This window comes from Trichechus manatus, unplaced genomic scaffold (assembly GCF_000243295.1).
Source record: "Trichechus manatus latirostris isolate Lorelei unplaced genomic scaffold, TriManLat1.0 scaffold00454, whole genome shotgun sequence".
In the NCBI taxonomy this organism is placed as follows: domain Eukaryota; kingdom Metazoa; phylum Chordata; class Mammalia; order Sirenia; family Trichechidae; genus Trichechus; species Trichechus manatus.
The window spans coordinates 136434-150739 of record NW_004444390.1 but is presented as its reverse complement, the minus strand read 5'-3'; the positions used below and the strand labels follow the sequence as shown (position 1 = coordinate 150739).

General features: G+C 41.3%; 1 protein-coding gene across 1 annotated transcript in view; it reads left to right on the top strand.

The window, feature by feature from the left end:
• Positions 1 to 468: 468 nt before the first annotated feature.
• Positions 469 to 14306, top strand: part of LOC101344770 (cytochrome P450 3A4-like) — a 69235-nt gene continuing 55397 nt past the window's right edge. Inside the window, exon 1 of the mRNA XM_004391082.2 lies at positions 469 to 503. The gene's annotated coding sequence lies outside the window, so the exon portion shown is untranslated. The remainder of the gene's footprint in view (positions 504 to 14306) is intronic.

Sequence of the window (14306 nt, the reverse complement as noted above, 5' to 3'; positions counted from 1 at the left end):
AAGGTGTGGTTCATGGGATATTTCATGTGCAAAGGGCTTTGGACACTGTAAACTACTACAGACATCATGACAAGGGCTAGAATTTCTCATTGGTGATTTCAAATGATAACTATGTATTTTATAATACAGATGATTTCTCATTATTTGCAGTGGTCATGGTCTATTAAGTTGCCGTGAACACTGAATTAGCAAATTCTGAACTACTGCTCCAGGGGAAATACAGGATTAAGTTCCTGTGAGCTTCTGATCATAATATTTTTGTCAGCTGATCAATACATAACCTTGTTTTTCATGTGTTTCTGTTTAAAGGCACATTATATAATGTGGCGCAAATGGTTAAGGGCTTGGCTGCTAACTGAAAGTTGGTTGTTTGAGCCCACCCAGGGGTGGCAAGGAAGAAAGGCCGTGTGATCTACTTCTGAAAAATCAGCATTGAAATCCTTATGGAGCACAGTTCTACTCTGACACACATAGGGTTGCCACGAGTTGGAATCGACTTGAAGGTAACTTTTTTTAAAATTTAATATATATTGTGGATTCACCAACACTGAACTCATGACCAATATCACTATAACTGAAGTGTGAATGAAGCTAAGCTCCCTAAGGTACACTACAGCCTTTTTGTCCTTAGGAACACTAGATAACACTATAGCACCATGCTTGGGGACACCTCTCCTTTTTTTGGATTTTTAAAAATCCATGTAAAGATATGTATAAGGAATCTTGGTGGTGTAATGGTTAAGCACTTTGCTGCTAAATGAAAGATCGGTGATTTGAATCTACTCAGTGGCTCTTTGAGAGAAAGACCTGGCTATCTGCTTCCATTAAGATTACAGCCTAGGAAACCCTATGGGGAAGTTCTACTCTGTCACATGGGGTCACTATGAATTGGAATTTACTTGAAGGCACACAACAAGTAACTAATTTAAAAATATCATTCTTTCATTCAACAAATATACCCTTTGGGGACAGAGCTGGGAACAAGATGGGCAAGGCTCTTGCCTTCATGGAGCTTCTATTCTGGTGAAGGAGACAACAAATAAATAGAACTCTTACAGGTTGCAATACTTACTATGAAGAAAAATAAAACAGGCAAAGGGTTTAGAGCAGCCCCGCACAGCAGATCCTTCTTTCACAGTAGAAATGTCTGTATCTGAGCCACATGTGGATTATGGCTGGTGTGGCTGAGGAACTGAATTTCACTTTATATTTAATTTTTATTAATTTAAATTTTTAAGGGTGTTTTTTGAGGTGAAATTGACACAACATAAAATGAACCATTTTATAGTGAACAATTCAGTGGTATGCAGTACATTCACAATGTTGTGCAACAACCACCTCTATCTAGTTCTAAAAGTTTTCATCACCTTAAAGTAACACCTCATACTCATTACGTGGTTTATCACTCCATACCCATTAAGCTGGTGAAGAATATTGAATGTACCATGAACTGCCAGAAGAACTAACAAGTCTGTCTTGGAAGAAATACAGCCAGAATGCTCCTTAGAAGTGAGGAGGGTGAGAATTCGTCTCAAGTACTTTGAACATGTCGTCAGGTGAGACCAATCCCTGGAGAAGGACATCATGCTTGGTAAAGTAGAGGGTCAGTGAGAAAGGAAGACCCCCAGTGAGATGGATTGACACAGTGGCTACAACAATGGGCTCAAACATAGCAACTTTTGTGAGGATGGTGAAGGACCAGGCAACTTTTTGTTCTGTTATATAGGGGTTGCTATGAGTTGGAACTGACTCAACAGCACCTAACAATAAAAACAACAACAACATGGATTACAGTGGTCTGATCCACAACAGATCATGGAAAGAATACAGGACCAGATGACGTTTCATTTTGTTATACATAGTGGTGCTATGAGTTGGAACTGACTCGACAGCACTTAACCACACAACAACCCATTAAGCAGCTTTTCCCCATTCTCCTCTCCCCCTCATCCATCACTCTGTGTCCTTTCTTTATGAACCCCCTGGTACGAGAGCTTCCCCAGGTGATGTGGGTGGGAGCAGCACTGTCCACTGTGGTAGACACTGGCCACAAGTGGCTACTGAGCCATTGAAATGTGGCTGGCACAACTGAGGAGACTCAGAGGAACTGAGAGAAGGGCGAAGGGGATGGTGGCCTGGAAGTGAGGGGGAAGGGAACAGGAAATTAAGCAGAAGAACCTGGCAGTGCTCAGACCAGGTGGAACCTGGTAGATATGGTTAGGATTAAAAAATGGGAGCCATTGATGGTTGTAAGCAAGGAGTCAGAGGAATAAGGAACAGAACTATCTTAATTACCTACTGCTGCCATAACAGAAATACCACAAGTGGATTACTTTAAAAACAGAAAATTATTTTCTCACTGTTAGGAGGCTAGAAGTCCAAATTCAAGGTGCTGGCTCTAGGAGAAGGCTTTTTCTCTCTGTTACCTCTGAAGGAAGGTCTTTGTCTCTTTTGAGCTTCCACTCCTTGGCGATCTTCATGTGGCTTGACATCTCACTTCCCCCATCTCTGCTTGCTCACTTGCTTGTTTAATCTTTTTTATATCTCGAAAGAGATTAAGACATATCTTACAGTCATCCTATCTTATTAACATAACAAAGAAAATCCTTTCCCAAGTGGAACTATAAATATATAAACCCATTGCCCTTGAGTCGATTCTGACTCATAGTGACACTACAGTACGGAGTAGAACTGCCCCATAGAGTTTCCAAGGAGCATCTGGTGGATTTGAACTACCAACATTTTGGTTAGCAGCTGTAGCTGGCTGTAGCTCTTAACCACTGTGCCACCAGGGTTCCGTAAATATATAGGGGGTTAAGATTTCTAACACATATTTTTTGGGACATGATTCAATCCATAACAAGGACATATGTGTGGAGACTTGTTAGAAGCCTCCTGTTGTGGTCCGTGTGAGAAAACATGATGAAGAGGATGATAGCCTGGACCAGGAAGTGACTGTGAAGATGGAGAGAAGTGGGTGGATTCAGGAGGAATTTGGGAGGTGAAGTTAACATGTCTTGGCTTGAGGATAGTTACCTGGATTAAGAGAGAGCAGGTGATGAAAGCACTTTGCACATAGTGAAACTGGACACACATTGGTTATTGTGAGAGTTAAAGCAGTGTCTTAGGGTGATGAATCTTGCAGGGGTGTGTATTTGCTCTACAACCTTGTGAGAAAGCCAAGGCCAGCATGGCTTTTAGTTTAAGATGGTTTTATTAGTCAGAGTAAGCACTGCTAGCTGATGTAACAGATAAACCCCAAGGTCTTGGCCGCTTACTACAGTGAAGTTTACTTCTCCATCATGTCACAGACTGATGCTGGTTGGGGCTGAAGCAAATCCTGAGGTTTAGCTTTCTGAAGTAGCCTTCAGTTCCCTTGTGAGGAGATGGCTCTCTTGAGGGACTGCTTTGAGGTTCCTGAGGTACAGAAAGTGACCAACCCTTGAGTAGATCAGCTGGTGTGGAAGATTATGTTTTCCAAAGATGGCTGTGACAATATTTCTTGTCCCATGTATTCTCCTAGCACCTTGCCTCCCTCCGTCAAGGTCCCCTCTCCTTGATCCTAGGTGGACCTTTGCAATGGCCTCAGCCAATGGAGCACAACAGCAGTGATGCTATGTCATTTATGACTAGGTCATAAATATATGACTGTTTCACCAACTTCTCATGGGACACTTGCACTTGGAATGCAGCCACCATGCTGTGAGGAAGCCTAAGCTCAGAGAGTCCACATGGGGAAGTCAACCATAGGTGTTCCTGCTGACAGCCATGCTAAGGTCTGAGCCAACAGCCAGCATCAACCACCAGACGTATGAGAAAAGTTGCCTCTGGATGTTTCCAGCACCATCCTCCAGTTGAGGCCCCAGATATGGTGAAGTAGTGAGAAGCCATCAGTGCTGAGCTGTAGAAATTCCAGACTCCTAGAACCTAAGAGCATTATAAAATGGCCTCTTACCTTTCTTGGTTTTGAGGGCACAGGGCCTCCTGGGATACCTTCCTTCTTGTTTCCAGGCTCAGGAGGTCCCGGGCCTTTGTTCTCCCCAGTGCAGACCCATCTTTTCCACCTGCCTTCTTTGGGTGCAGGGAGCACCTGACGACAGTGACTAAAAATGGTTTAATTTTATTAGATTGAGTCTTTATTCGTTTTTGTACTGACAAATCCTTTGGAAGCACTGCATGCCCTTTAAAAATCAAACTAATTAAGCTAAAAATTAATTAAAAACATAAGAAAATTGATCTAAAAAGCAAAGTAAACTGCTAAGAGGAGTGAAATTAACACTGAGCCCTAGACAGAGGGCCAGCGACACACCAGGCTTTGTTCAGACAGAGGTTGAACAAACAGGTTCTTTCTGCATTTCTGTATTGTCATTTGTTCTTGGAGGAATCCAAAACAAGGTTGAAGGAAATATTAGGAATGAAAAAGCCATTCGTTATGTTTCAGAACTAGTGAGTGGTGGTTACACAACATTGTAAATGTGTGAAATGCCACTGAATTGTTCACTTTAAAATGGTTTATTTTCAATTGTTACATGAATTTTAGCCCAATTTTAAAAAAAGACAAAAAAGAGGCATTGATTAATAATTCAAAAATACGATCATGCTGCATTGCAGCATAATCTAAGACCCAAGTGAAGAGAATGAAATTAGTACCTTTACTTCTGTCCTAGCAATTGGAGTGAATTCAGGTTTCTGGCTGAGGCAAATGGACTTTTTGTGATTAATTTTTCAGTGTCGTGGTTAAGAGAATGAGCAGTGGATCAGACCAACTCGGATCTAAGGCCTGACTCTGCCACTTAAGTGTTATGTGAACTTGGCAAATTGTTTGATTAAAAAAAATGTTACTTTATTATCAGCAGCCCATGGGGAAACATGTGAATATTATCCAATATTCCACATTTAACCTTAAATGTCTTATGAAACTTCACCTGAGGAAATGTCAAATACAGCCAAGAAACATCCAAGAAGAAAGAGGGCTGTCAGAAGCCATAAAATTCCAAAATGGTTTCAAATGTTAAAAAAAATCACTCACCAAAAACACTTCTGGGAGTCCCAGCTCTTTAAATTATTAGTCCTTTAGTTTCTCTAACTGTAAGTCTCTCAATGGAGATCACCTATCTCAATGAGGATGTAATGGGATAAAGGTGTTTAACACCCCACTCAGTCAACATAAGCTTTGTGGTTACTGTTCTAATTACTATTACTAATTTACCTATTAGTTCTATAGGTGCCCCTGGGTGGCAAAAACAGTTAATTAAGCACTCGGCTACTAACCTGAAGGTTGGAGGTTTGAATCCACTTGGAGACGCCTTGTAAGAAAGGCTTGGTGGTCTACTTTCAAAAGATCATAGCCATTAAAAATTCTGTGGAGCACTGTTCTATCCTGCAACACATAGGGTCACCATAAGTTGGGGTCAACTCAATGGCAACTTTTTTTTTAAATTATTAGCTCTATGCAAGTTCTGTGAAGGCAGGAAAATTGCTTGTTTTCTTCCACTCAGTAGGTCCAACTTTTACTATAATGCCTGCCACTCAATAAATAGGTGTTGAATGAATACATGAGTGAATTATATCAATATTTAAAATCCCAAAAGTGCATGCTCTTTGGTTTGAGTTTGAGAATGTATCATACCTTTCTGTCATTCTATTTCTCTAATCCTTTGTGCCACCACTCCTCTATCAGTTTATTGTGCTATGATGGCTTGCATGTTGCTGTGATACTGGAAGCTATGCCACCAGTATTTCAAATACCAGCAGTATCACCCATGGTGGACAAGTTTTCAGCGGAGCTTGCAGACTGACAGACTAGGAAGAAGGACCTGGCGATCTACTTTTAAAAAAATTGGCCATTGAAAACCTGACCCAAGCCATGGTATTTTCAACTGCCTCATATGTATGCAAAAGCTGATCAATGAATAAGAAAGACCAAAAAATTGATTTCTTTGAATTATGGTGTTGGCCAAGACTATTCAATATACCATGGACTGCCAGAAGAATGAAGAACTCTGTCTTGGAAGATGTACAGAAGTGAAGAATGTGAGCCTTTGTCTCAAGTACTTTGAAATGTTATCAAGAGGGACCAGTTCCTGTAGAAGGACATGATGCTTGGTAAAGTAAAGGGTCATTGAAAAAGAGGAAGACCCTCAATAAGATGGATTGACACAGTGGCTACAACAATGGGCTCAAATATAGCAACAATTGTGGGATGGTGCAGGATCGGGCATTGTTTCATTCTGTTGTACATAGGGTCACTCTGACTCAGAACTGACTCAACAGCACCTAACAACAACAACAACAACAATCCTTTGTGACCCCCTCTTGGTGCCTAATAGAGCAGCCAGAGCCCAGGAGACTGTAGGAAAACATTCGCTAAATGCATGGATGCATCAGATACTCATCTGGGCTTGTATGAATGTGGAAGCTTTTGATGGATGTTATTGCAGTAGTTGGAGATAAGTATTTCCTGGGAGTTGAACCTGGCTCTACAGAGCCAAGAGGATGCTTGGCTTAACTGCAGAAACCTTCAAATTCAAGTGAAATCCTGCCGGTTTTAGTCAGCAGCCTTGTAAGGAAGCAAACAGTTCTAACTCACTCTAGCATCCCAGACCCGAGGCAGCCTGAGCCGGTGAGATAAAGAGACAATATCTAATCTTTAACCCACTAGACAAGTCATCATAGCTCGCACAGCATGGGTCAATCTTTTAATGTGGAATCCTGCCAGAACTTGAAGCATTGGCAGAGAAGTTCAGCCTCCATGGGGTGAACAGTTACTGCTGACTGATAGTCCACTGGGGCAGCAGAATTCCAGAGGCCAGCGTGGACCATGTATGTGGTTCAAACAAAGAAAAACAAACAAACAAACCAGTTATTGTCAAGTCAACCCTGACTCAGAGACCCCTTGTGTGTCAGAGTAGAATTGTGCTCCATAGGGTTTTCAATGATTGATTTTTCAGAAATACATCACCAGTTCTTTCTTCTGAGGTGCCTCTGGGTGGACTTGAACCTACAACCTTTCAGTTAGCAGCCAGAAAATTAACAGTTTGCAACACCCAAACCAAAAAAACCAAACCAGTTGTCATTCTGTTGATCTCGACTCATGACAAATCCCTGTGTTGCAAAGTGAAACTGAGCTAAAAGTCAAGGCTATGACTTTTCAGAAGCAGATTGCCAGGCCTTCCTTCTGAGGAATCAGTTGAACCACCAACCTTTAGGTTAGCAGCTGAGTGCTTAACCAATTGTGTTACTGAGGGATCTTGGGTGTGAGCATCTGTGTTCAGAGATCCTTCCAAAGAAGGTAAAGCAGGAGACCTAAAGAGACCGGAGCAGGGAAGAGCCAGTGGTGGCTGACATCTTTTGAGGTCAATGACCCTCCATCTCCCATTCCTCCCACTTATTTCTGTAGGTTTGACCTTGTTTCACCCACACTTTCGTACACTACTCAATGACATCCCTAATGGACTTCCTTCTCTTACACTGAGTCCTAACTTCCATTTGGCACCTGATAAAAGTACGTTTTGATCTATTGCTTGGTGGTGCTCCCTGCCAGGTCAGTGGAGAAGTGCCGCCTTTGTTTTCTGACCAGCAGGGCATGTTTGCATCATTATTTGAATGCTTTATTGCATTTTGCTTAATTATTTCATAAACAATAATATATACTTCCTTGTGCGAAAATTAGTGATAATTTTCGCTGAAGCAATCCAAATTGAGACAAAGATAGAAATCACTATGTAGGTGGAAAATGATGAATCTTTGTGATGTTTGTTGTTATCTGCGTTCGAGTCAGTCCCTGACTCATGGTGACCCCATGCACAATGGAACAAATCACTGCCCAGGTCTACACTGTCAGTTGCAGATGGGACCATTGTGATCCATAGGGTTTTCATAGGCTGATTTTTGGAAGTAGTCCGTCTTAGTCTGGAAGCTCCACTGGAATCTGTTCAACATTATAGCAACATGCAAGCCTTCATTGACAGACTGGTGGTGGCTGCGCATGAGGTGCATTGGGCAGGAATCAAACCCAGGTCTCCTGCATGGAAAATGAGAATTCTACCACTGAATTATCGAGGTCCCCCATGGTGGATCTTTACTCAGGTGAATTTATCTGGGAAGGAAATGAAAGAACATGTGCAAACTGTTGAAACATATCTTGAAGATTGTCTCTAAAGTGCATTTAGTAAGAGATTTTACAGCATTGGGATCTCTGAGCATGGAGTCCTCCCTATTGACAGTGAGTTGGTGGTTTGCCTTTTGCATGGAATATTCTTCCTCAAGTATTTCTCTGTATCAGAGTTCCCCAAGACTACCATCAGGTTCAATGTTTCACTATAAGGACTCACAGAACTCAGAAAAAGCTGTTATACTCATGGTAATGGTTTATTAAAGCAAAAGGATTAAACAGATTAAAATCAGTAAAGGTAAAAGACCTATGGGGAAAGGTCTAGGAAATACCAGAAAAAACTCCAGTTGTTCTTTCCCAGTGAAAATGTACAGGTAGTGTTTAATTCTCCCAGCAATTATGTATGACAACATGTACAGCATATTGCCATGCTGGGAAGTTCACCTGAGCCTTGGGGTCCATGGTTTTTTGGGGGCTTGGTGATGTAGGCATGGAGTGCCCATGCGGCTGACCTTAGTTATTCAATCTTCAGGCCCTTCAGAGGTCATACTGATACAGTGTAACCAAAGATCCCTACTATAAATCACATCGTTAACAAAAACTGGTATTGCCCAAGGCTCCGAGTCCTTTCTTTGGAATGTGCAGGATTTGGACAACCTGTCTGGGTTAATACGTTACTGCATACTCTCGCAGCTCTTTCTTGTTATTCAAGACTCAGCAAGAATATGACCTCCTCAGAGAGTTCCTTGTTGACCCACCACCTTAAACGATTCTCCATCACTCACTATCACTTCACTGATTTACTCTCATCATTGCTCTTCTGACCACCACATATTTTCCTGTTTATTTGTATGTATCTGTTTAGTGACTTCATTTTCAACCTCGGTTTCCTCACTGTTGTCGTTAGGTGTCTTCAAGGTGATTCCAAGTACAGTAAAATTGCCCCATAGGGTTTCGTAGGCTGTAATATTTTTTTTAATATAATTTTATTTATTTTGTTGTTGTTGTTGAGAATATACACAGAAAAACATATATCAATTCCACAGTTTCTACAAGTACCATTTAGTGACACTGATTACATTCTTTGAGTTGTGTAATCATTGTCACCCTCTTTTTCTAAGTTGTTCCTCCCCATTAACATAAATTCACTGCTTCCTAAATTTCCTGTCTAATCTCTCAAGTTGCTGTTTTCAATTTGATGCCATAAACATGGTTGTTAAAAGAGCATAATGCTCAAGGCAGACTTTTTTTTTTTTTTTTGCCAATTAAGCTAAACTCTTGTTTGGTTTTAAGAAGTCTTTGGGAGATATTTTTGGTTTAAGGTTTAAAGATTATGTCGGGGGTTTCTACCAACATTTATGGCTCCAGGAAGTCTGAGTCCATGAGAATTTGGAATTCTGTTCAGCATTTTCCCCTGTTTGATCAAGATTCTTCTATGGAATCTTTCATCAGAATGTTCGATAATGGTAGCCAGGCACCATTCAGTACTTTTGGTTTCATTGCAAAACAGGCAGTTTTTCATGGAGGCAATTAGCCACACATTCCATATTCTCCTACTATTTCTGACTCCTCTTCTTCTTCTGTTGTTCCTTTCCTGCATCTTCACATGACACCTTCTCCCTGTGTGCCTCTGTCTCTGTGTTTGTTTTTTTCTTTTATAGGACACCAGTCAGAAGGGATTAGGATTAGGACACAATCTACTCCAGTAAGACCTCATGGCATCTTAACTTCTTGTTGTTAGTTGCCATCGAGTCGATTCCAACTCATGGCAGCCCCATATGTGCAGAGTAGAACTGCCCCATAGGGGTTTTGGAAGATTTCCAGGCCTTTCTTCTGAGGAGCCTCTGGGTGAGTTTGAACTGCTAACCTTTTGGTTAGTAGTCTGTCGCCTAACCATATGCACCACCCAGGAGCTCCTTGTGTTAATTTAACTGATAGCATCTTCAAAGACTCTGTTCTCAAACAAGGTCACATTCACGGGTACAAGGATTAGGAATTCAACATATCTCGTTGGGGGACACAATTCAACCCTTCTCACCAGTAGATATAGCTAGAAATAGGCAAACCAGAGATGTATTTTGCAGTAGAAATGGACTGGCCTTGATGATGGATCAAAGGCGGGAGTGAATGTGAAAGAGCATCTAGGGTTTCAGGCTTGAGTGATTCATCTTTACTTACAAAGACTTTGCTTCCTGCCTGCTCTGTTCATACTTTCCATCTTTCAGTTGCTCATGTCTGACCTCTTTGGATGCCTAGGGGCTCATTAGAGAGGTCAAAACCCAGAGATGTTGAGCTAGAGGCCAGATGGTAGGATCTGGGGTGTCCATGTCAGGCTTTCTTGATTTATTCAACAGCTTCTCAGTTTCCTTTGGGGAACTTGAACTTTTTTGAGTTCAGTCTTTCTGATTTCCTCTACCTTTCCTTGCTCCTTTCAAACAGGTGTTGGAGGTGTATGGGGTGTTATGAGGTGGCAACAGAACTTTGCTGTCTGGCTATATATCCTGGAAGGAGGATTATGCAAGTTGAAGTGAAGGTTGAAAATTGAGGGCCTTTTGCATCGCGTTCCTCATCTAGACTTCATGTGTGGAAGGCGACAGTGGTGAAGGGTGAAATGAAGGCAGCATGGAGATGCTGAAGGGGGACCAGGCAGGCAATACATATTTGGGAGGAAGTCCAGGCTGCCCCACTTCGACAGAGGCCCTCTCTGCTTCCACGTGGTGTGGCAGAGACCCAGAAGTCCTCCAGCTCCAGGCCAGGTGGGAAATGGATAGAGTTTCAGAGGGTAGGAACTCAGAGATCCTAAAGTAGGTGGAAAAAGGTGAGACATGGTGGTCCTGCCAGGGTCCCTTTGCCTATATTGCATGGTGACTGCTGGCACCTATTAGAATCCAGAAAATGGAGCTTAGGGACTTAATTAGCAGACAGTAAGTGGTAAAAGGAACAACTTAAAAACAAGCGATGAGATAAAGAACGGCTAGCATGCCACACTCAGTGGATTCCCAACATTTTCATTACTTTTTCAAACAAAACTTCTTGTTAAAAGAAAATACATTATGCAACTTGGGGGTTACTCTATAACTCTTGTCCTTTCTCAGGAGGTCATTTGAACTGACTGCTTTTTAGGAGTTCATATTGAGCAAATGTTTATTGAGGGACCATTAAGGGTCAAGCACCAGGTTGAGAAATACACCATGTTCCTTCCAGTCAAACCACCACCCATCTGTGTGTCATACTGTGGGGGCTTGCATGATGCTGTGATGCTGGAAGCTATACCACTGGTATTTCAAATACCAGCAGGGTCACCCATAGTGGGTGGGCTTCAGTGGAGTTTCCAGACCAAGACACACTAGGAAGAAAGACCTTGAGATCTACTTGGGAAAATCAGCTAATGAAAACTCTATGGATTATAAGAGAACATTGTCCGACATAGTGCTGGAAGATGGACCCCAGGGTTGGAAGTTCCTCAAAATACACAGTGGCCACAACAATGGGCTCAGAGATAACAATGATTGTGAAGATGGCACAGAACTGGACAACATTTGGTTCTGTTGTAAATAGGGTTGCCAAGAATTTGCGCTGACTGGACAGCAACTAACTACTACATCTCTAGTCAAAGCAACCATCCTGTTCCTCGCTTCTGACTTGAAGATCTAGATCCCAACCCCACTGTAGCCCTTGTCTGGTATGTAGCCTCCTTTGGGAAAGGTAGACGTAATGATTAATGCTCATTTTATAGATCAGGCAACTATAAAGGCAGAGGGAGTTCCAATGACCCACCCAGGGACTGTGAATCAGTCAAATTCGGAGGATCGCTACTTGCCAGCTGCCTACAGAACACAGAGAATTGATCCTCTGGAATGCATAGAAGGCCCAAGGGTCACCTGGGCTGAGTTCCCATCCACACATGTTTCTTGCCCCCCTCACCTCTGACCTCTTCTCACAAACTCTTAATCATTTGTGGTTGCACAAATTCAAAATCCCAGAAATTTACCACAACAAATATGAGACAACATTTTAAAAAATTGTTTTATTGTGGTAAAATTATATATAAAACAAAATGTTTGCCAATTCAACATTTTTTTACATATACAGTTCAGTGACATTTGTTGCAATCATTGTATTGTGCAACCATCACTACTGTTTGTTTCCAAATTATTCCAGCACCATTAAGAGAAATTCAGTGGCCCCTAAAGTAAGACTCTCTCTGCCTCCCTTCCTCCCATCCGTGACAACCATTAGTAAACTTTGGTTTCTATGTTGTTATTTGCCATTGAGTCAGCTCTGACTCATGGTGATCCCATGTGTGCAGAGTGGAATTGCTCCACAGGATTTTCAAGGCTGTGACCTTTTGAAAGCAGATCGCCAGGCCTGTTTTCCAAGGCACCTCTGGGTGGGTTTGAACTGCCAACCTTTTAACCAGTAGTTGAGTGCTTAACTGTTTGCCCCACCTATTTCATATAAGTGGGATCATACAATATTTGCCCTTTTGTGCCTGGTTTCTTTTACTTTGCAAAATGTCTTTAAGGTTCATTCAAGTTGTAGCATGTATCAAGACTTCATTTCTCTTTATAGCTGTGTAGTATTCCCTTGTGTGTATGCACTACATTTTGTTTATCCATTCATCTATTGGTGGACACTTGGGTTGTATCCACCTTTTGGCTATTGTGAAAGGTGCTGCAATGAACATTGGTGTATGAGGAGACATTTTTGCATACAATTCCAAGGGGCTCCCAAGGAACCATGTTACTATGGTGCCCATCAAGCCCAGTGACTTTTTCCAGGGGCTTTGGGCAGACTTGAGTCTCCTGCTGACTGCTCCAAGGCTGTTTTTTTTTTTTTTTAATTTTTTTCAAAATTTATTATTCCTTGAGTTTAGGGATGCCCACATGTACTTTCTTTTTGTGTAACTACCTTTTTAAACCAATTATATTTCTTTTTGTGAATATCCAGACATCAGCTACAGGATAAGGTTTTAGGTAATATGAATTAAATCAAATAGAGCAACACATTTAAACTTCTATTATATGTAAAGAGATACAATGATGTATTGGTTTCCTGGAAAGAGTTATAATTTCATGAGTTTGTAATTACATAGTCATTGAATATGGTCCACATTGATTTTCCATTCTCCCAATTTAGAACTGCATCTCAGAGAACCTGATAAGCACCTTGTTTGCATTACAGTAATTTGTTGCTGAACAGCATTTTGTAGGAACCTAAAATTTTTTCAGCAATCTAATAAGACATTTGTTACATTAATGGGCCTGTAATGATTACCTGACATCTGAAAAAATAATTTCTCTTGCTCTTCTTTAGTTAAAAATGAGCAATTTGGGAAGTTGTCTTTGACTTAATAGAACTGAAGTTCAGATTTCCTACATTATTTGTGTAAAAATAATAAGGATTTGAAGATGAAGCTATAGAACACTAGATTGGCTAGCTAGAAGTAATTAAAGATATTGTTTTTGCTGATTGCAATCAAGTCGATTCCAACTTATGACAACCCCATGCATGTCAAAGTACAACTGTGTTCCATAGAGTTTTTTATTTTTTATTGAACTCCAGATGAAGGTTTACAGAACAAACTAGCTTCTCATTAAACAGTTAGTACATATGTTATTTTATGACATTGGTTAACAACCCCGTGACATGTCAATACTCTCCCTTCTTGACATTGGGTTTCCTATTATTGGCTTTACTGTCCCCTCCTGCCTTCTAGTCCTTGCCACTGTGCTGGTGTGCCCCTTTAGTCTTGTTTTGTCCTAAGGGTCTGTCTAATCTTTGGCTAAAAGGTAAACCTTCAGAGTGACTTCATACTGGGTTAAAAGGGTGTCCAGGGGCCATACTCTCGGGGTTTCTCTAGTCTCTGTCAAGCCAGTAAGTCTGGTCTTTTTTTTTGAGTTAGGATTTTCTTCTATAGTTTTCTCCAGCTCTGTCTGGGAACCTCTATTGTGATCCCTGTCAGAGCAGTAAGTGGTAGTAGCTGGGCACCATCTAGTTGTGCTGGACTCAGTCTGGTGGAGGTCTTGGTAGTTGTGGTCTATTAGTCCTTTGGACTAATGTTTCCCTTGTGTCTTTAGTTTTCTTCATTTTCCCTTACTCCTGAAGGGGTGAGACCAATGGAGTATCTGAGATGGCCACTCACAGGCTTTTAAGACTCCAGATGCTACTCACCAAAGTAGAATGTAGAATA